Genomic DNA, 23,407 nt, shown 5'->3' with positions numbered 1-23,407 from the left:
TCCCCCCAGCATGGAGGTTGGGAATAAAATTTTCTAAAACAGAAGTTTCTTGAATTTGAGGATCCAGCCTCCAGCACAGATTTCTACAAACTAGATTTTGAAGTTCAGCGCTTAAACTGCACTAGTTAACTCTTTGTTCTACTTAAAAGAACTTACTCCTGGATCCTCGTTCAATCATGAAGCTCTCTGGCTTAACAGAATCTGCAAGTCATCTGTTTGATAATGTTTAGATCATAGTTTCAGAGGTTTTGTATACTATGGAGTGTATTTGCCTTGTGCACGATTCCCCTTCTGGAAATCCTTGTTCTTTTGAAAATGTTCCTCATTCCTAAGTTACACTAGAACAATTAACTCCTACAGGGACTCCCTATTCTACAGTGCTTATTTCATCTTTTAAAGATGACTGGGGAACAGAATCACAAAGCTTACATTTACTTATCCTTAAAAATGTTAGTATAGTCCAAGTTCAACCCACAGGCAAGTATATGTTCCCTTCCAGTTCCCAAAAGCAGGAAACCCATACAAGTCTCTACAGGAGCATTTTGGTCCTTATGTTTTATTTAAGAAACAGGAAATAAAGAATGTTATATGTGCCTTTCTGTTACACTCTCTTAATCATATATATTTCAGTTATATATATTCATGACAGAGTGGTGGTGTGTGAGAGAAAGGGAAGAGAACATGGATAGGACATGCAGGCCTACACACAGGAGACAGTTCCTACCCCCCGCAAATCAGCCAATAAAAACATCTTTTAGTCTCCCGATGATAAAGCAGGCACCTGGAAAGACTATAGTCAAGGATAAATTCTGTTTAACATTATAATGACATTTACACCTAAATGCACATTAGAGATGTATACAATACAGTAGTTCAAAAACCAACCAGTGTGTCGCTGTCTATCAGAGGCAGAGCCCTGTGTATTGTGCAGCATATTGGATCTAAATTCTTTGGCAAGATCCCCAATACCCCCTGGTTTCTGTGGAATTTGGCAAGGAGTTCAGTGGTGGTCAGTTTTCTGCAGCAGAATGAAATAGAAAACACAGTAAAAGAAATAAATAAAACAAACCGTGGCAAACTTCAAGGAAATGTTAACTCTGTAATTTACAAAGAAAATTTACATATGTGCTCATACAACGGGCAAAACTTAAGAAAGCAAACCAATACAGTGAAGTCCCCTCTCCCCCCACACACAACCATATAAGTGCTGGGAGAGATGCATCTTGTTTGGCATGCTCCATATGCAATGTGACAAAGATGGGGTGAGCCCTTCTGCATCCGTAACTCCATGCAGCATGTGGCCTTCCACATGCTTTGCCCCTGAGCCAGCTTCTCTTTCCTGAGACTGACATTTTGGTTCCTCGGTGCCCTTTCTCCACTCCCTCTGCCCAAGCAGCACTTTACCACGGCTCTTCTACATGAGGACACCATGCCAGTGAGGTAGCATTTTCTAGGGGCCCCAATCAAGGAGAAAATTCCACTGCTACTTCTGTGACTGCACCGTATCAGACAAGAGGACATGATCACAGAACAAGCATCACAGTATGTAGAGAGCAAAGCATTTCATAACACGTGTTTCATACCCTGCTTTTTTTTTTTTTTAGCTACAACTGTGAAGATTTATCATTTTTCAGACTTCCTTTCATATTAGGAAACTGAAAAAATTAACAGTCAAACCTGAGAATAAAGCAAGTTACTGAGTGATTCAAAGAATACATTTGTAGTAAATCAAAGCAGTATGCACTCTCTCTCTTCTTTGCTTGTCCTAATGGTAGGTGTAGAATTGACCTTACTGGGTCACAAAACAGCTACACAGATGAAATGTAATGAACCTGAGAAGCAAACAAGCTTCAGGTGAAGACAGGAACCAAGATACTGTAGTGACAATGTCATTAGTCAAACCAGAATGGTACGCTCTCTGCTATTCATCACTGTGCTATTTTTGAGTTGATAATCAAATGCAAAGATCAACTCCAAGAACCCATTAGCATGAAACTTGTTCTCAACTTTAAAATGGTGTTCTGTTCTTTTTAATGGGAGGTTTGATTTTTAGACACTTCATAGATTTTATTCCTCACAGTTTTTGTCAAATTCTACGAAAATAAGAAAAATTTGAAATTCCTCAGTTGCTGACAGCTTTAAGTTATTGCTTTCTTGGATTTGGGGTGGCTGTGAGAGGAGTGTTTTAGAAGAGATGGGGGAGAGAGCTACAACTGTGTCCTACCACTTACAACATTTGCCTTGAAGAATTAGATGTAGCTCAGATGATGCTAGTGGATAAAACACCATTGTGAAAGCTCAGACAGATGCCAAAGGGCAATTACATAAATGAGAGACAGTACGACAGTGCAAAAAAAATAGAGAGGAGAATATATCACTGAATCTGCCAAATACCAGAAATATTAGTAGGAAGAATTCAAGCCTAACCTTTTACAATAACGAACCAAGTACAGATGCCAAGCATGATAGGACTAATACAAAAAATTCAGTAGTTTGACAGGCCACTAGCTGGTGCTTATACTGCTATCAGAAGATATGTATTTGTTTCCTATTCCCATGTTCTAAAAGAAATTATGTGGTGAGAGTATTGGGGAGGTGGCGTACTCTTAGGGTTGATTAGGAAGGAGTGCCTTTTGTTGCAGCACTGACCCTTTTTGATTAAAAGGGAAGTGAAGAAGAGAGTCTCATTCTGGCAGATAAAGATATTAAAAGAAAAGGGTGAAGGGAAAAGAAAATATAAAGAAGGGTCTTGAGAAAAGATGAGCATTTGACAGCATAAGTGGGACTCATTGGAGTCCAACAACCACTACTTTGTAAATGGTATAAAAGACAAGATGTAAAATACAGCTCTGCTTTGGGACGACATTACAGTTGGTCAACAGGACCTCTTGAAGGTGCTTTACTTGAGATCTCCATTTATCTTCTGCCCATGTACAGTGTACATTCTTCCATCACATGAGGGGCCAAGCTCTGTTCACCTGGCAGGGTTTCTGTTGGTGTTAGCCCTTTCTAGATCAGGTCAAGCACCTCTTTCTAGAGCAGGTCAGACATTTTTAATGGTTTCACTGAATCAATTCTCTACCAAAAACTCAATTTGGGATACTGTTTTTTGCAAAATCATATTAATTTAGTCAATACTTCCTGAGACGATAATGTATTTTAAATAAACATTATTTTGAAAGCCTTTATTTTGGAGAAACAAAATTCGATTTTTATTTAAAAATGTACTGTGTTTTTTTATTTGAATTATGCTAATTTTGCACTATTGTATGCCAGATTTTGTTCTGCATAATATGACATGACATAATGGCTGATATATTCCACTGATTTTATATGTTGATTAACGTTTGTTAGTAGTAGTGACTGAAACTCTTATTGTTTTCCAGCTCAAAGTGTTTCCTGTTTTTGTTGTAGTGAAACAACACCTTGAACAAGAAAATAAGATAAGCATTTGGCTTACAAAAGAGAAGAGCAGCTGTTTTCATTGTGCTTGCAAAAAACAATTTAACACACTGAAATTTTTGTCAAATGAAATAAGATAAGCATTTAGTGTACCAAAAAGGAGCTGTTGTTTTCAATAACTTGGAAAAAGAATTTCAAAAGTAAAAACAGCAGATCATCTAAGTAGTTCATTGTGTGCTTAGCTTTTTTTATAGTTCAAACTGTTAAAGTTTCAAATTGCTTCATTACAGCACAATATAGGAAGTTTTATTTTTTTTAAGATAAAAGATGTTTCAACCAAAACAAATTATTTTAACATGATAGCAGTACTAGTGCATAATATGATATGTAATATATTGACATGACTTGACAAATATGCTATATCATGCACTACTACTGACATATAATCAGATAATTAAAAACATAAGTTTGGAATAAAATATTGTTCTTAAATGAGACTGAATTTGATATGTTTTCCTTTTCTGAAAATAAGCATTATCAGAATTTCCTGTTCATGATATGTTTCAAAAAGTATGGTTTCACTGTTTTGAAATAAAAAATGGATTTTAAAATGCTCAAATTTCTGTAGAACAGAAAATTTGAAGTTTCAACCAATGTTTATCCTTGCATACACTGGTTGTAGGGTACATATGGAGCTTATAAACCAACTAAGTAAGATACATGGAGAGCATAAGCCATCAGGAACAAGTCTGTCCTGGCTTATAGGTAGCTCACAACCTCAAACGGCATCTCTCAAGTAACACACTAATTAATTCCCGGCCTCATCAGGGCACCAGGCCTTGCAGTGCACCCGAACGCTTGTTGTGCCCTCACATTATTACAGACCACATCATCACCCGACCTAATAACAAGTAGTACACCTTGAGGTTCATTCACCTGCAATTCTACCAATATCACATATGCCACCACCTGCTTATGGTGCCCCTCTGCTGTCTTCATCAGACAGTCATAGTGAGCTCTATATAATGTATAAGAATGAATGAACACCAATCTGACACGAGCTGCAGAAACACACAAAGGCCTGTGGCAGAATGCTTGAACCTCCCTGGACATTGCACTGCAGACTTCAGGATTGCTGTTCTCAGGCAGTAAAATTCAAAAAGCCAGCTTGAACAGGAAACTGCATTTGCAAACTGGACTGTACTAAGTATAGTTTAAACAGGGACTGTGGATTTTTACCCCACTACCTGATTAGCTTTTGTGACCACTTTGTTCGTATGGGTTCTTCAGTTGTTTGCCTCTCCCAGCACTGTTCCCCTCCCTCTTTCTCCCTTCCCTCCCATCCTTTCACTCCTCCCTTCCCTTTTGTATTCAAATCACTCATTCCACTTTATACACTGATCTGTGCTGTCCCTTCATAGCATCTGATGCAGTAAACTCAAGTTCATAAAAGCTTATGCTGTCTATTTATCTTATTTATCCTTTAAGTTGCATAACTCCCCTACATTCAGTCTAACTTCAGAGTAAGATGGCTAGCTACCTTTCTATGCACTGTATGTGTCTGGCTTCTGTGTAAGGGCAATGGAAATTTGAAAGACTCTTTTCTCCCTCCACATCATAAAACTTCCAGGAACAAACACAACCTGACCCAAAGGCCTTTTCATATTCTTAAAAGGTATAGATCTCATAGATTTCATAGACATTAGGGCTGGAAGGGGCCTCGGAAGATTGAGTCCAGACCCACCCCAGCCCAAAGGGCAGGTAGTCAGCTGGGGTCATAGGATCCCAGCAAGATAAGCATCCAAATTTCTCTTGAAGGCGTTCAGTATAGGTGCTTGAACCGCCTCTGATGGCAGACTGTTCCAGACCTTGGGGGCTTGGACAGTAAAGAAATTCTTCCTATGTCCAGCCTGCAATGGTCTTGCAGTAGTTTATAACCGTTCAACCTCGTCATCCCTTGGGGCGCTCTGGTGAATAAACCTTCCTCCAGATACTAGTGATCACCCCTGATAAACTTATAGGTGGCCATTAGATCACCCCTGAGCCTGCGCTTTTCCAGACTAAAGAGCCCCATGGCTCTCAGCCTTTTGTCGTAAGGTTTGTTTTCCTGACCTCTGATCATGCGTGTGGCTCTTCTCTGGACTCTCTCAAGCTTCTCCACATCCTTTTTGAATTGTGGAGCCCAAAACTGGACACAATATTCACTTATATGACTTCCAACTAGCAATGCAAATATAAATTCTTGTTTTACTCGTTGTTTATATACAAAAGCCAAAACACACAAAAGTCACATATCTGGTTAATGTAAAATACTTTCATAATGACATTTCCATTTTAAGGTAAACTTCTGGTGAATGGTATAATACTGGTCCTCTCCTTAAATAGTAGAGGTGCATGTTCCACCAATAAAAGCCACTCTGATCCTGGAAAACTTTGTTCAAAAACTGGCACTGTGCTGGACCAGAATTCTGACATCTGGAACTCTTTGGGCTAACTCCAGATTACAGGGGAAAAAAACAACATTTTGCCAGAGGTCATCTTTTTCAAGGATGGGCCAGGTGCCCATGGCCAAAAACAAACTGCAGTTGAGCAGTTTGCTGTCCAAATTCAGAGGCAGAATGTCTTGAAAATGATCCCATCATTCCTCCTTATGGCAACGTCATATGCACTCATGGGATATATTGTTGTCTGGGAAGCCAAAGACAGCATTTAAATATGAAAAAAAAAGACAGTTTCTCAATGGATTATAAGTAAACACAATCCAACAGCTGAAGATTTAGATCCTATTAATGTCACCAGAGATAAATATATTTTCATTTAAAGCCTGCTACATGGTTTGATCTAAATATCAGCGCCAAGATGCATCATAAGATGTCAATTGCCATTTGCTGTGCTAATTTGAGACATTTTGTATTTCAATATAAGTATACTCTTATACCACTCTGCAATTCTGCAAACCATCAAAGCTGGCTTATTTCCCAGATATCTCCTTGTTAGAATATCCTCGTCCTGAAAAATATAATTTTTACAGTATTAAAGTATAAAGGTATACAAGGAGCCAATAACTGGGAAGTTTAATAAGAAGTGCATGCAATCACAATTTAAGAAAAATAAATACTTCTAACTGAACTACTGGCCACAAAAGTGATCCAGGTCAACTTTTACTGTGACCTAAAAAGAGCCCTGGGCATCTAGAGTATTTGGGGGTGGGAGGCGCTTTAATTAGAGCAGCTCCGAGAGCCACTCTAATTAAAATGCCCACAGTGTCTTGCATATATAGCATCCCGTGCTTCAAAATGTTGGTGGGGGTGCTTTAACTAAAGCTTATTTGACAAGTTGTAGTTAAAGCACCCCCACCACCATTTTGAAGCATGGGGATGCTGAATACATGAGACTGAATACAGAGGCTGGTAGAGCATGTTAATTAGTATGCTGCAGCAGTTTCTATCAGTCTAATCAAGTAATTACAGCACGTCAAAGCAGCATCCCTGCATGTCTACAGGCACCCCTAGATTTAGGCTTCTGGATGCTTATTTTGCGAAATAATCCAGTTTGAGAAACTGAAGTCCTAATTCCTTTGAACAATCCATTGCAATCTACTTCATATGAGGGAAGTTGTGCAAACTCTGCCTGAGTCTCACAAAAGACCCGATTTGTTATGTCCCCTCAGACCTTACAAGTACATTAATGTATTTTAGGTTAAACAGTCATTGGATAAAATACCAAAAACAATGCTGGCATCAGGGACTGGAGACCAAAACTCTTTTCCCCCAGTTGACTACCCTCAACATTGGACAACAGGCTTAGGCTCCCTTGTACCTGCTTTCTTTCTGGCCCTATAACTTGCAATCCTTTCTACCTAGTAGTCCAACTTCAGCAGGAATGGTAGAGTGCTCCCTGCTCTTGAAGAGGGAGTCCTCAGTTCAATGCCTTTCTCAGTTTGAGGTAAGTAAATTTATATCTTCATTTTCTGGAAGGCTCCGATCACAGGTTAGCCACAAGTCTGGGGTAGGCACATTCTCCACCCTCCTGCTGAACATGGGCTGCTTTGTAGCCAGAGACAGCAAGTAAGAGAAAATATGATATGGTACTCTGAAGTTCTGCTCTCTGCTTCAAGGCCTGCTTAAGAATTTTGAATTAGAGAGACTTTGGCTAAAACAATGTTGAAAACAGAGACTGGAACCTAGGTTTCCCCTGTCCCATGCAAATAGCTCACTTGGCTACTGAGTCATGCACCCTCTTACTTCACTCTGGTCCCACTGGATCTGCTGGTTCCTAGTTTGTGACTGGACATATGCTTAGGTGTGATAGGCACTGAACCACTCAATTATGCCAAGACTGCAACATCTTCTTATGTTTAGAAACAGAAAAATAGGCAATTAAGGAAAGTTATTAGTGAAAACTTAGTTGTTTACTGACTCTCAGATTCCTAAGAGGCTAGGTTGGTTTTGTAGCTCTCATTGTTGGTCGTAGGTGCCTAAATTCTGCCCAAGACTCACTTCAGGTTCCTTCATACTTTTAAAGACCCAGGCTATATATGCTGTGTGTGCCACAGGGTTGTTGGCCAGCCTAAGGGTGCCTACAGACATTTAGGGGCTGTGTGCTTACTCACGGCTAAGGAGGCTAGATAATCACCTAGCTGGGGTCATTTGACCCCAGTACTCTTTCCTGCCCATGGCAGGGGGTCGGACTTGATCTGGTCAGGTCCCTTCCGACCCTACCAACTATGAAACTATGGCACTTTACACAAGGCACCAAGAGTTAGAACCCCACACCCAACTCAACAGACATTCACCTGCTGGGTTGGGGGGGGCTCAAGCCTGCCTGCATCAACCCTGTCCAATAGGTGGGAGTGCTCCAGCTGCCTCCTCACCTCTGCTTCCCCCGCCCCCCAGTTATGGCCACCCCAGAGCTGCCAATGGGGGAAGGAGAAGGGAGGTATGGGGGGGAGGAGGAGGAGGGGGCAGCACATAGCTGCTGGATACACTTTACCTAGAGGGAGCTGGAGGGGAGTTGTGGCATGAAGCCCTTGACTCATGCCGCCCTCCCCCGCACTAGCTACCCTAGACGGGATACTGGGGAAAGCCAGGCCAGGCCTGCATGAGTTTTTTGAGGGTATTTTTTCATGCAACTGTCTTATGTTATGGTTGCAGAGTGCTTTCAGGGGCCCAATCACACAAAAAATGTAACTTGTGTAAGTGCCTTAAGTAACTAAGGCACTTTTGAAACTGGGACTTAAGGAACTTTTAATGTTGTACCCATAAACAAGTAATTACTTTGTAAGTGCAAAGCATGCAAGTGCTTTATAATGTTGACCTACTCTGACATAGAATTCTGTTTCTGTTTCATTGATTTCCACATGAAAGGTTATTTTTTGCAGGGGTGGAATTAAGAGAAAATTAGGTGATTTGTAAACTCAGCTATCTTCATATGCAGTTCCAAAATTACAATGCCATTTTTAGAGATGTTTTTCATAGAAAAGCATAGTTTAGGCAGTGAGGGCTGAGTGTACTGCTTAGTCTTTTCTCAGCTCTTCATGGAGAAACCCAGGATAAGATGGGTGAGATGAGGAAAAAAGGGAGATGGAACCTCTCAAAAGCACCTCAGCTAGTTAATATATCCACATATAAGAAGTCATTTGCTGATAAATAGCTAGTAAACTTCCATAGCAGAGCTAGAATAATGACATTTGGTGTATTCATGCAATATGAATCACTGAGCATAGAGGGCAGAAAAAGAAATGGACCTCTGACTTTTGATAAGAGGTCATCAAAAAGGCATCAGTCACTGATCCAGTTTCAGCAGACCAAATCCCTTGTAGTCTTATAAGCATACAAATTTGCAAAAGTGATATTAAACCGTTTCTATTCTGATGACCATGTTAGGCATTAAGTCTTCAATATGGGGCAGGGGGAGAAATTAATCAGAAGTTTTATGTTTCCGGATGTGAATAGCAATTCTGGGTGCCCAACTTGACATATTAGCACGGAGGTGGAAAAGGATCTTGGGGTCATCATTGACTCCAAGATGAACATGGGCCGGCAGTGTGGGGAGGCAGTTAGGAAGGCCAACTGCACCTTGTCATGCATCCACAGATGCATCTCGAGCAGGTCCAAAAGGTGATCCTCCCCCTCTATGCGGCACTGGTCAGGCTGCAGCTGGAGTATTGCGTCGAGTTCTGGGTGCCACACTTCAAGAGGGATGTGGACAGCATGGAGAGGGTCCAGAGGAGGGCCACTCGCATGATCAGGGGACAGCAGGGCAGGGCCTATGAGGACAGGCTGTGGGACCTGAACCTGTTCAGCCTCCACAAGAGAAGGCTGAGGGGGGATCTAGTGACCTGTTATAAACTAGTCAGGGGGGATCAGCAGGCACTGGGGGAGTCACTGTTCCCCCGAGCACCGCCAGGAGTGACCAGGAATAATGGTCACAAGCTGGCAGAGGGTAGGTTTAGGTTAGATATCAGGAGGCGCTACTTCACGGTCAGGGCAGCTAGGATCTGGAACCAGCTTCCAAGAGAAGTGGTGCAGGCTCCTACCCTGGGGGTGTTTAAGAGGAGGTTAGATGAACACCTTGCTGGGGTCGTTTGACCCTAGTACTCTTTTCTGCTATGGCAGGGGGTCGGACTAGATGATCTGATCAGGTCCCTTCTGACCCTAGAAACTATGAAACTATGAAAACTTGGTTGGAAGATTTGCCACATTATATTTCCGAGATGTTAACAAAGCCTTACTTCTAGACTTGTGAGGTGCTGTGAAATTACGTCATTCCAATTTTGCCATACAGCTAAAAAGCAAAGTGCCACTAGACAGTTCAGCATCTGCACAATTCAGGAATGAAATACCAATTTTAAAAGCAGCATTTCAGTGATCATAGTCACTACTCTTAATTTAAAATAGTAAAACCAAATAACAACACATTTAACAGCTGGAGCTGCTCTTTAAAAGCAAAAGAGCTTGTTGAAGGCACTAGTGCTGATAACCAGGTCTGCTGAAATTGCTATTATCAAATATGATGTCTGCCAGGAAATAAAGCATAGATTATCCTCTGAGACAAAACAGTATCTATATTCATTAAAGGTTAAAACATTTTACATAACCTATTCAGAGCTCAAATATCTTTCAAATTTTATTTTGTTTCAACAATTTTGGTCCAAGTTGTAGCCTCAAGTAAATTTTACCAGCTGAGTTATAAGCCGTTGAAAAGGAAAGCTTTCAAAAGAGACTGAATCAACCTTAAAGAACCACTACAGGAAATTTTCTGAGGTTACAGCTTCAATTCTTAGAACAAACCTTGATTTCAGGTTCACAGAAACAAACCAAGCTCTTTAAAAAAAAATAAAATGCTATCTGAAATACATATCTGAATTATGTAATGGAAGAATTAATGAATTCTAAAAATATAGCATAACTTCCAGATGGATAACCTGTACTTGAAAAATATATTCTGTAAAATTCTGAGAGGTCTTGCCTCTCGTTTTCTCCTAAACAGAAAAGCTTACCAGCCTAATATGTTTATTATTGATTTAATTTAGAATATGACTAATATTTAACTGGAATCAAATTTAACCATTTAGCTAGTGCAATAAGTAAGTCCACAATAATGTCTGCAATAGTAATCAGCTTTGATACATACTTTATGCATGTATATATTGAATAGCAAAGGTGACAGTCAAGTAAGTTCACATGTACACCCTGAGGGGCACAACTAAGACCCATTAATGCACACTCCTGAAGGGTTTAATTGATGATGAAATTGGACTTTTTAAAATATTTTTTTTCTTAGATTTGCTCAGTCCCTGTGGTTATGAAAAATAATTAAGTCTGAAGCCTTTTGAAAGGATCTAGGAGAAGAGATATTAACAAATTAATGCTTATTCTTTCGTCTGGGACAAGCTCAAACCATTCCTTTGACATGTGTGTGACTTTTAACATAGCTTTGAAGCAATGTTAACATTTGAAACGTTCAAGCTAAATCCAGTAGGACTGTGCAAAATGGCTATGTTGCATTTCCATTTCAGATTTGGCCATTTTGGAGGGACAGGAATTCATTTTGGTGTTTTTTGATCACTGTTCTGTTTCAGTCCGGCTGAATCTGTTTCAGAGTTGCAACACTGTTTTGGCACTGATTTGGAGATCGGATTGGGTGGGGAGAGGCAGGAGTAGCCAGGCAGGTTCTCCCACCACTCCTTCAGCTGTGCCTGCCTCTGCCTGGGCATGAGGAGCTGCGGGAGAAACCCCCATGGTTGCCTTACCTGGCCCCATCCCCTGTCCAGCCAAGCACTGGTCTCAGCTGGCAACAGCAGCCTTCAGTCATCCCGCATGAAGATCTAGGGGCCCATGTCCCCCAGAAAGAGTCCAGCACAGCCCAGCAGCTCTCCTTTTAAAGGGCTCATGGCAGAACCCCCCCCACACACACGCACACACACAGCACAAGGCAGTGGGGGGCAATGGAGATTGCTCCCCCCCCCACCTTGCACCTGCGTGGCAGCTGGCCCAGGACACAGGTGCAGCACAGGTCAGCAGGACACTGTGCACTGTCTGGGAACTGGGGCGGCTCCATCTGTCAGCCAGAGCCCAGCACAGCCCAGCCCAGCCCCAGTGACCCCAGCTCCCAGACAGTGCATGGTGCCCAGCCGAGCCACGCCATAGGGCAAGTGCTATCCCTGCTCCCCCCCATGCCTCATGCTGCAAGGGAGGGGGGCTGTGCCCTGAGTCCTCAGAGGCCCTGATTGCCACTGCTACATCTGGTGAGCACGGGGCTTATTTTTGTTTTTAAAACTGTTGGGAGGCTGAGGCCAGGCAGGGGATGGGGCTGGGCAGACCAGCCATGGGGGCTTCTCCTGGTTCCTCTAACTTTGCCTGCCTCTGCCTTGGAGGGGGGAACTGCCGCCATGGCTGCCTTGCCCAGCCCCCTCCCCTTCACAGCCCTAGCCTCCCAGCACTTTAAAAGGAGGGCTGCAGGGCTGTGCTGGACTCTTCCTGGGGGGTGTGGGCCCCCGGATCTGCATAGGGGATGACAGCAGGCTGCCGCTGCTGGCTGTGACTGGTGCTTGGTGTAGCCTGTGCCAAGCTCCAGGAAGACTGGTGCTGGCAGTGGCCTCAGCTGGCAGCAGCCACATGCTGTCATCCCACATGCAAATCTGGACGGGCAGTTCCCCTGGGAGGGCTGTGGGGCTGTGCCAGACTCCTCCTGGGGGGCATGGGCCCCATGTAGGATGACAGCAGGCTGCCGTTCCTCCCCCAGAGCACTGGGATTGGAAGGGACCTCAGGGACAGATCGCAGACACTGGCCAGCTACAGATGTCAGTATCAGAACAATCTGCCCCACCGCCCCTCCTTCTTCTGAGTTTGTTTCCCTGCAAGCCCACCTCCAAAACTTTCTGGAACATCCAAAACATTTCTGAAATGTTTCGAATGGTTTTGTTTTGGAGAAGTTTTGTAGCCTTCCATTTTGTTTTGGATTCAGTGTGTTGGGCACCAAAACAGACCAAAACACCTCCAAAATGAAATGGCTGCTGACGTTTTGCACAGCCTTAAAATCCAGGTCTTTGGAACCCAGAACATGTTTTTCACTGATTGTGGGTTACTGGAAGTGTTTCTTATATCATAGCTCCAGATATGGGGAAGGTAGAAATGGGGCTATGTATCCACTACTACTCCCAAGAAATAGAAGGATGGGGAGGCTCCATCTCTACTCTACATGGGCAATGATTATATGCAAGGAGGCAAGTATGCTCTGACCTACAACAATTTACTGTCTTTGAGGACTGTCTAATTCACAGTGGTGCTGAAGAGATCACCCAGGATGACAGAACTGACAACATTTTCTTCACATAAGGTCGTATGTTATCTAGTCAACAGTCAAGCCCAGTTTTAATTCTTTTTAATGAAGGCTAATTTGGGAGTCCAGCCAGCATGGCAGTTTGGTGGCAGGGCAACCTGCTGCTACATAGAAAATACAAGCCTCTTGCTCAACATGCTGGCAGGGAATGGGAGAGCTGTGTCTCTACACTTTCTCTGATCCAAGAAAGCATCCTTATTCAAGCCAGCACTTCATCATACATTAACTTCAAGCCTATGCCTAATCCCACTAAATTTAATGGGAAATATGTACCTACTTAATTTAAAGCAGGTACAAAATTTCCACTGACTTGAGTTTAAAGCAGCAAGAAGAAAAAGGTTGTAACTTTAAAACAGTCCTCCTTGCCCTCAAGCCCTCTTGTCCTTAATTCAGGAGCTGTCACATCTCACAGTTCAGTTTCCCCCTGAAAAAAAAAGAAAAATTTAAACAGTTCAGATGTGGGCAAAGAGCTATCAAGTGTGGCAAATGCACCAAAAAAATGTCCCTCTTGCTTTCAGCAGCATATCCAAGCAATGCCATTCTTAACTTTCATACTGAACAAAAAATCACAAATCTGGTGGGATTTAATTTTTCTCATGTAGCGTACTGCATAAGAGATGCAAGTTAAAACCATCCCAGCTGCAGGTTTAAATTGTTAGAGTTATGGTCATGTTAATCATAGAGGCAAAGGGAAAGACAGACCTAGTGGCTTAGTGGTAAATACTCTGAACTGCAATGTGGGAGACAGGTTCATTAATTGCCCCTGACTCTCACAGTAAGGCAGACACGACAGGATTTCCCAGGGGTGAGTGGTGTTATGTATCGACCAGTAAAACCCTCCGTAGCCAACTAAGCAGCATACTGATTGGTTATCCACTAAACCCCTTCCCATCCTCCTTGAACCAATGGACTGTGATTGCCACACGCTGTCTTAAAAGGTGAGTGTAGTAAATTGGGGGATGAGAGGGAAAAACAGCAGGTTCTTTTGTGTTCTATAAAAGATGCAAAGGACTCAGAGGGGGATAAACTGCACATTACAAATCATAAACTAAAATATGATCCTGAGACCTACTGGCTATTAGCCATATAGTTTCAAATTTTGATAATTAAAGATAGATTACTAAAAATAACAGCACACTTCTTTACTATTAGGAACAAATTCAGGCTAATGCCGGAAAGGTGGAATAACTACTCTCTCCATTGTACACATATATATGCAGCTACAGAAGCTTAATAAATACCTCAGGCCTTTCCCCAGCTTCTGTTCCTGCTAAAAGAAGGGACTGCATTGGCTGCCATGCCCAGATATGAGCCATGGATAGGTGTTATATTCAAAGCATGAAATACACCCTTGAAACACTGCAAAAAGTGAATATCAGGCCATTCAAAGTGTTTGTAGCATGACAAAGAGGGCAAAAAGTGCTACCAAACAGAACCTTGTTCATTGAAGAATTTCTCATTTTTGTATTCCTTCATGTAATAGAGTACAGTAATAGAGTTACTGTAGAGTTACATGGAAGGGAAGGAGCTAGAGAGGCTGGATCTCTGATAGCCCACTCTACTGGGACACTACTACTGCTCCTTTCTTTTCAAGAGCCCTACTCTTTCTTGCAGTAGCAATTCCTGCAGGGAAGGCTCTGTCATGGCTTCCCCAGCTAGGAGAGTTGTAGTGTTGCTGGCTGTGGTGGCTTCATGGTTGCCCAGCACCACCAGGGATGAAAGGGAGGAGGGAAGTTCTCCTTGCATCTGTTACTCCCTTCAGCTGCTGCCAGATAATCACTGACAGCCTTATCCCTTCCCCATAACGAGCAGGGAGGTAGAAGGTGGAGGGGTGGGAAGACCTAAGGAGCATCTCCCCATTGTCTACCATCTGGAAAGCTCATCACTGAAGGAACTTTGTAGCTCTCGAGGCAGGGAGAGCATTTGCCTGTATGACCCATAGCACTGTATTTTTGTAGCAATAAGAAGTACTGAGGCTAGACTGGCTAGGGTTGTCTGACCCCAGCGCTCTTTCTTGCCCAGGGCAGGGGGCCAGACTCTGATCTGCTAAGGTCCCTTTCAACCCAAACATCTATGAATCTATTAAATGAATGCCTGTTCCTACTCCAAGTCACCTTTCAATGATTTCCACCTACAGAGGAACGTGTAAAATTTGGACTTTCATCAAAAATGGTCTGTAGTGGGTTGTAATGTGGTTTATATTAGGTAAAAATACCTGTGAATGTAATCCAAGCTCAGATGATAAAAATGTTTTTGGCTATCAAAGTTAACTGAAAATTCAAAAGTTGGCAATTGAAAAAGTCTCCTCCTCAACTCTCCTTGTTCTACCCTCACTTTAAGCCAGAGATCTTGACTACATGGGGGCCCAAGGGCCCTGGCACTCTTGGGAAGACGGCCGTCACCTGAATGCATAAAACTTTCCACGTGTCATCACCTTAGGCCCCTCCCAGCAAAAATAAAAGTCAGCGCCTATGTTTTAAGCAACTCATTGCTAAAGGAGAGACAGACTATAGACTAAAACGGCCACATCATCTCATTGTTTTTCCCATATACAGTACCCAAAATAACCTCTTTCTTTATCTGGATTGAACTTTACTTTTATATTGTTCCTATATCAGACAAGAATCATTGCCACTGGCACTAGTTTTTACTTGTGCCAGCAATTTGAGCAGAGTGACTACAGACTATATATTACTTACAAAAGTTTGACTCTAAGGGCACATCTACACATCCTTTTAGAAATACTAAAGCACAGTGCAGTATAGGCAGGTACCGCGGTGTGCACATGATGCATGGGTAAATTTTACAGCTACATCACTGTAGTGGCACACTATACTGGGGAAGCATGTTGCTATGGTGACATAGCTGGTGATCATATGTAGACACTTGTGATCGCTACATTGACACAGCACAGCATAGGGTAAGCTGTAGACGTACCCTAAAAGAAATGCCTTTAATTGGGTGCCTTGTTTAAAGTATCTGATGTGTCCATAAAACATCAAAAATGATTAAAAATCTAAGATTAGTATCTTCGTAAATCTAAATATCATTAGCATACAACAATTGTATTGCTTTACATCAGTTGATTTCATCTCCCTACATTCCTTTAGTTTTATGCTTTGTCACATACGTGGAACAGTGAGATAAATCAACCTCTCATTTGTTTGCTGTGTTGCATAAATCACACGGCAATACAATGAAATCAATCAAATTAAGAAATGTAAGATGGATTTTGGTAAATTCTTGAGATGATGAAAATTATTCATGCAAACTAATATTACACTTCCTCAAGGGTATATACATTTAATAGACCTTTGAACACTTGCTTTTCCTAACCTTTTTTCCTTTCTTTCATTCTGAAATGTTGTTACCATTTTTAGGAAAATGATTAAATCAGGTGATCAGTAATTAAATCAGGTGTTGTCTGATACAAAGCAGAGCTATTAAGAGTATGGGTGCATCAACAAATTCCCACAAAGTAAGCTAAGCTATAAAACATAGTGCATTAGCTATTCCATAGAGCTACCCATGTGAACACTTTCAAGCCACAATAAATGCAAAGTGGCTTATCCCATTTTCACTGAGCGGTTCCAATAACCAATAAACCTTTTAGCCAGTGTGGAAGAAGAAAAGGGGTGGGTGGGTGGGTGTGTGTGTGAGTGAGAGAGAGAGAAAGAGAGCGAGAGAGAGAGAGCGAGCGAGAGAACAGCTGACTGGCCAATCCAGGTTGGAATACTCACTTTTCAGATAATAAAAGTCATCATGAACTTGATTCACCATAAAGTGGTTTATGTAAATGTAAATGAACTGTCTTTTCTGGCACAGCAGAAAGCCAGCAATATTTTATATCTGTTTTAGAGTACAAACTCAGGGTCAGTGGGTATACTGATGTGGACAGGATAAAAGCTAGAGCATATTCACAAGACAAACTGGTAGCAGTTTGGGCAAAATGATGCCCTTCATTACATTGGATAAAAATGTTAATAGTAGTGCAGTATGTATAGGCGAGCCTTCAACATACAATTTACCTTGTAGGGTTCCCTATGCAGGATGTGTTTGGAATTTCATTTATAAATACAAATATGTAAGATTCCATTATGCTCATGGTCTGAACAGGACTTTCCAACATTAAAACTCAATCGTATCAGCTTAATGTCACACATAAGCAGATTCTAAAATAGAGTGATATTGTGAATATTGAAAACTGATAACACTCTAAATGCAAGAGATGCCACTTTACCATCTCTTATTGAGAAAGAGGGAGAGTATCAGAAAAGATCATCAGGATAACAGGAAACACTAAAACCAGTATAAGCTTGACATTCCTTCTATTAATTGTATTCGGTTCTGCAGGTATACTATAAAAATAAATAAATACAGATGACAGAAAGTAGTCAGTTAACATTAGATGTTAGGAAAAAAGGTTGCTCAAAATGCATTCCTTTGTTGGCCCTACAGTTTCTGATTTAATCATGCAGTCTTCACACAAGAAAAATCGCCACTGCTTTCAAAAGAAATTAGGTAGATACAGTCTTCAGGATCAGGACTTAGAAAGCTTCTTGAGAACTGCAAGCTTACCATTTTGGAACAGCCTTTCTTTAAACCAAAAGCTTAACCAGCAAATTGCACAATTTAAAATCCTTTGTCACTGATAATTACAAAATAATGACATTTTCCTTAAGATTAAGCCTCTGGAGCTGGTCAGACACTTTCACACTAATATGTTTCACAATCCTCTCATTGAATGTCTCTGAACCCAACCATGCAGAAGGTGTGAGTACTCATTATCATCCCATGAAAAAGGTTGGGGGTGGGGGGGAAGAGGTTAGGTCCATAATATTACCCCTCTCCCTACTCACCTCCTCTAACCTCTGAGAGAAATTTAAATCACAGAAGATAAAATGGGAAAAGACATATAAAAGCTTCTACCAACTCAGACTAAACAAATCTTCTTAAGGAACACACTCTACCAAGGTCTTTCCTTAAGCAAATTGGCTATAGGATCTTAGTAAGAAGACTAGCCTGCAATGGCTTATCCAGCGAAGCAGAGTACTTGGGATGAAAGGGTTAGGGAACTACCTCGTTGTCCTACATGGATCAACAGATCATACAGTCCTACAGATTTTTAATGTTTCCTCAGATGATGATTTATGCGTTTTTGCCATATCCTAACTTCTCAGTTCCCATGGTGAAGCCCAAAACACACAGAGCACTCCATGTCTCCTCCACACTCAGGGAGCACAATCACTGAGTTAGCTGATGGATGTTACCATCTTTCTATTCATGGACACAACATCTCTATTCCACCCTGGAAAAAAGAGTTCATTTTGTTTACGTTCCCAAAGATGTCAGAATTGCAGGATAAATATGCCACCCAAAGACTGACAACAGCAGCAAAGAGAGACTCCTATTCATTCTTGTGTTTCTGTTCCAATTTCAAAGACTTGCCACATTATGTCAGCATGAAGGAGGATTTACTGTTGAAGAGAACTTATGCCTTTACAGAGTAATATAAAAAAGTTAAGAATATATCATACAGCTTTCAGTGAAGTTTGCTACTACTCAAGAGCCAACTATTAGCATTATTATTTTAATAGTGCTATGAAGGAGCTGGTGCCAGTTTCTTAAAAATAAATACCTAGCAACATTAAACATTGAGACCTTATAAAGTGCTATCTTTGGCTCTAAGCAAGCAGGTCACCATTCTCACCCGCCATTACATAGTTTTCTACACGGAGATTGCCAAACAACCATATTATCTAAGTTTATTGATATGACTCCTACCTGAATGCTTTGAGTAAGCAATTTCCTTGTTGTCCATTCTGGTGTAACTTTACAAAAAAACAAATCTTTTTCAACAGGGCCAACAAACACTAAGCACAAATCAGTGCATTGAGTTGAATTGCTAAGTTGTCACTTTAGAATTTTGAAAGCAGTTGCTTTCAGTCATTCTCCACTGTTTTCACTATATGACACAATATATTGTTATTTGACAAAGTCTTCATTTTCAATCAGTAGCTACTTCAGTCCTTTTAGCTTTTGAAACCATGGCTATAGAGCAGAGGGGATGAGATTTTCTACAATGGAATACACCTTACAATTGTGTTATTTGTAAAGACTCCAAACAAAACACCTGAAAGGCATTTGTGTTGACTTCGCCAGTTCATATAATCAAATCTTGTTGATCTATTAAGGCTTCGAAATCCTGAAGTTAGCCCTTTTAGATCTAGATGTCTTGTTTTTAAACACTGTGACAACTCTGAAGCCTTTCTTCTTTCAGAAGCAAGCAATTAGAACATGACACACACCATACTTTTGTTCTCATGTTTCCGCATTTTCTTTTTTGTTTTTAAACCATCATTGGAACAATTTGTCACTATCCTTTTCACAAAATGATTGCTTTCCAAATCACCCACCAAAGGGCCCAAAATGCCAAAAAGACTGAAAAGTGCATGTAACATGGTTACAAAGCTCAGTAATGAGTGATCTTGAGTTCTAGCATATGGTTTTCCAGTTCAGTGATGCTTTTCAACATGCACATGGTACACATAGGTGCTTGTAATTTGTGTTGTCTATAACAAACACATTTTAACAGTGCTTAAATTCATTTTATGAATGGGTAAATCTAAGCATATTCACAAAAAATATATTCACTGGTTTACTAGCACTGGTTTTGGAATCCTTCTCTACACAACATTTTTGTGTTGTTTGATTCACTGCGCTCTTATGTTCTTTTGCTACACTGAATCACAAGCTGACATTCCCTCTTCCTCCACACCCTGTATTCTACAACTGGCCAATATTTGGTGTTCTCAAGTTTAATAAGGCATTATTAAGAGGATCTATAATTACAAGGTCTATGCTACAGTTTTTACCAGTTTACATTTCCCAAAGTATTGGTAATATTCTTGCCTTAACTTTATGCTTCTTGCACCACCTTGGCCATCCTTTGATTGAGAGGAATGCGCCCCTAAAAAACAATATTGCTATGTAATAACGGGTGTTATTTCAAATCTGCTTTAAAATGGTTAGAAATGCAATAGTATAAGTCTCCCTTGATACATGACATCCATCCTGATGACGTGAGAGGCTCTCAAATGCAATTACTTAAGAGAGCAAAGTCATTCCAAGAAGGAAAATGTTTTCTTCTTTTCAAGCAAGGGCTTTAGGTTTATTTCTTCTAGACATCAAGCTTAGGCAGTATCTTGTTCATAGATCCCTACCTCTGTCAAGGAAAGCAATTTCCATTTCCTAAGTCAACTTATTGTGCACAAAGAGCTGTTGCCTCCTGGGCAGAGCTGAGCAAAATGCTGACTACAGTAATCTATGAACCCTCTTCTAGGACTTCTTGTAGCTCTTTTAAACATTATTACCAAATGGCCCCATCTGGAACCTGGTACTTCACTATTAATTGAACTGTTTTACTACTTACCTCATTGCTATTGTTGTATGGTCTACAACTGATTTTTACTACTACATTTTGATAAGTGTAATTACATAAGCTGAAAGTGTAGGAAGAAGGTATAGGAAGAAAGCTGAAAGTATAGGATGAAAATATAGTTTCCCAAGATGGAAACACTGGTTCCCTGGTGTTGCTCCTTCAGTATGTGATATACCCTTTTCTCCACAAGCAAGGGCTATACAACTTTATTTTGAAGATCCATAATATACTTTACTGGTTTTCATAATGAGAAAAAATGTCTCTAGAATAACTTATGGTCCTTTCCTCAATGGGTCATGGCTCAATCTTGATTCTCTACCAAGCTACAGAGCTTGATCTCTGGCATGCTCTTACAGCATTGATTCTCAGCTGGGATTCCACAACAGCCCGGGGTACCATGAGATCCTTATAAGGGTGAAAAATTAGCAGTGTTAGGTATGCAAATATCTGCACACAATTTACATGATAAACACAGAGATTTCAAATCAGAATTGAGAGTGTCAAAAACATTGTGACTTGTAGTCTTTCTGAGTTCTGTGCAACAAAAGAATTGTCAAAATAATGGGTGAAAGCTAAGCTGGCATTTTCCCAGGGGTGTCTTGTGTCTAATGAGGGATGCGTTGAATCTGAAAAGGTTGACAACCACCGTCTTACAGCTTGCACAGGTCCGAACAAGGAAGCTGGATCTACTTTTCTAGTACTTTCTTCTTCCTGATAATAGAAGATGGGGAGAACACAGACCTTTTGCTTTCATACTCCAGAATTTGAGGTAATGCCTTTTGCTTTGGTTTGTGGGGGAGGTGATGCTATTTTGAGAAGGAATGACTGCCAAAAAATATCTTACTCTCTCTAGATGGTGTCTAGCTCTGCTGAGGCTGACTCATCCATAATCCAAAACTCCAGTATCCATGTAACTTTTCTTGGCATGCCTTAAATGTTGACATTTCAGTATATTTGACCATTATTTTAGTGCATACCATGTAAGGACAAGGAAAAGCTGTCAAAACTTGTATCACAGATGTGCCTGACCTTCATACTCCACTGGAAAATTGTTTTTTACAGCTTGCAATATACCCTGACCTAATATAGAACATAAGGCTAAATTTTACTTCTACAACCTACATATCTCTGTTTCCTTATGTCTTCTAGATCATCAAAATTATTCCTTTCATTTCCTCTAACAACTATACAAAAGTGCAGAATTTTAACACATTTTAACAGGTTAAGAGAAATACAGGATTGGAAAAGACCTCTTAGGTCACTGAGTCCACTCCCTTCTCATCACAAATGCCACATTATATAATTGGATTTAGCATAGTTATTTTCCTAGATACCAAATACAAGTGAAGTAAAGGAATCTTGGTGAGGTGAGTGTGCATGTTCTTAATCAAAGCTACAGCATTATTGATGCAGTGCATCTTGATCTTCACCATTCTCTTTAACTCACCTGGACCTTTTAATTGCTGTCTTGGCCTACTGATAGTCCTCGTTTGGTATTGCTCTTTTCCCGCAAGGTAGTTCAAGCTATTTTTCCAATTAGAAATATACAAGTTGTGCAGCACATCATCCTCTCTTGTTAATAGTTCCCCCCCACCCCCACGCTTGCAAAAAGTCCTGTCAGAACATTAATGCAGAAAAGGTGTTAAGTGAGCTGGAAGTTTCTTAAGATATACTTTCTTCACATCAGACTTTGAAGTTCTTTCTGGAACTTTGCAAATTGGATATTTTCTTACTGTAGCATTAGACATTCTGACAATATCATCTGACTGTCAGATGATATAGTAGTCTTGCACACCAACCCAAGCAGAGCAACATGCTGATAGCGGCATATAAAAATAAGATAAAGAAGCACGGTCAAATGAGGATCAAGGAGGAAGTAAACCAGAATGAGTTTCTGCAGTCATGCAAGTGTTAATAGTACCAACTTTAGCTGTAACTCAGGTCTGTGACTAGGTAACAAAACTGATGGCAATAATGACAGGCACTGAAATTTTACACCTGGAAAGGGGAAGTGGGGTGAGAATGTGAATGCCACGGTTAAGAAAAGGGTAAAGAGGTTTCTGAAAGCTTACACTATGCTTTGGTTACGATGACAGTAAAAAATATTGGACAATGTTTAGATGGATCTAATGCAACACAAGAATGCTTTGATTTCCAAAATAACCATTAATGCTTTTTTATGCCACCTTCTGCTGTCACCTCATTTATGTTGAGGGCAGAGGTTCATGGAAAACCTTGTAAGGATCTCAAGGTATCTAAGGGTGTCATGGTACCCTAGTTCAAACATGCTGCTCAACACGTTCATTGTCCCTCACATGGCTCCATTAGACTAATTGGTAAACCTTTTGATTCAGAATTATTTTCCTATACAGACTTTATGTTCTGGGTCAACCACTTTGCTTCTTATACCATCCAGTGCAATCTCCAGACACAGTAGAGGACATTTTTGCATTTATTACTAAGGACTGAAAGCCCTTTCACTTACATTATTCTCTTAATATCTTGAGGTTAAATATGAATTATTTCTCTCTCACTTATTTACTACCATGCACATGGTGGCATGGTGACATACTCTTTGTTCTGCCTCCTGATAGTTGAAGGAGCAGCCACAAGGGACAGTCATAAACTTGGTTCACTTAAGCTCTGTGCATGCAAATATTAGGACATTTAGGGACAGATTCTATTTATGTATTAGATGCATAAAATTAAGCACCTAAATGT

General features: G+C 40.8%; 1 protein-coding gene across 5 annotated transcripts in view; it reads right to left on the bottom strand.

The window, feature by feature from the left end:
* Nucleotides 1-23,407, bottom strand: part of TAFA5 (TAFA chemokine like family member 5) — a 697,812-nt gene that overhangs the window by 14,922 nt on the left and 659,483 nt on the right. For 2 of the 5 annotated variants that reach the window (XR_016441738.1, XR_016441737.1), the window contains exon 4: nucleotides 886-1,018. The exons of the other annotated variants lie outside the window; for them this stretch is intronic. The gene's annotated coding sequence lies outside the window, so the exon portion shown is untranslated. The remainder of the gene's footprint in view (nucleotides 1-885; nucleotides 1,019-23,407) is intronic. 5 annotated transcript variants of the gene reach the window in all.

This window comes from Crocodylus siamensis, chromosome 4 (assembly GCF_052110815.1).
Source record: "Crocodylus siamensis isolate JL-2025a chromosome 4, ASM5211081v1, whole genome shotgun sequence".
In the NCBI taxonomy this organism is placed as follows: Eukaryota; Metazoa; Chordata; order Crocodylia; family Crocodylidae; genus Crocodylus; species Crocodylus siamensis.
This window is presented reverse-complemented; position numbering and strand designations above follow the sequence as displayed.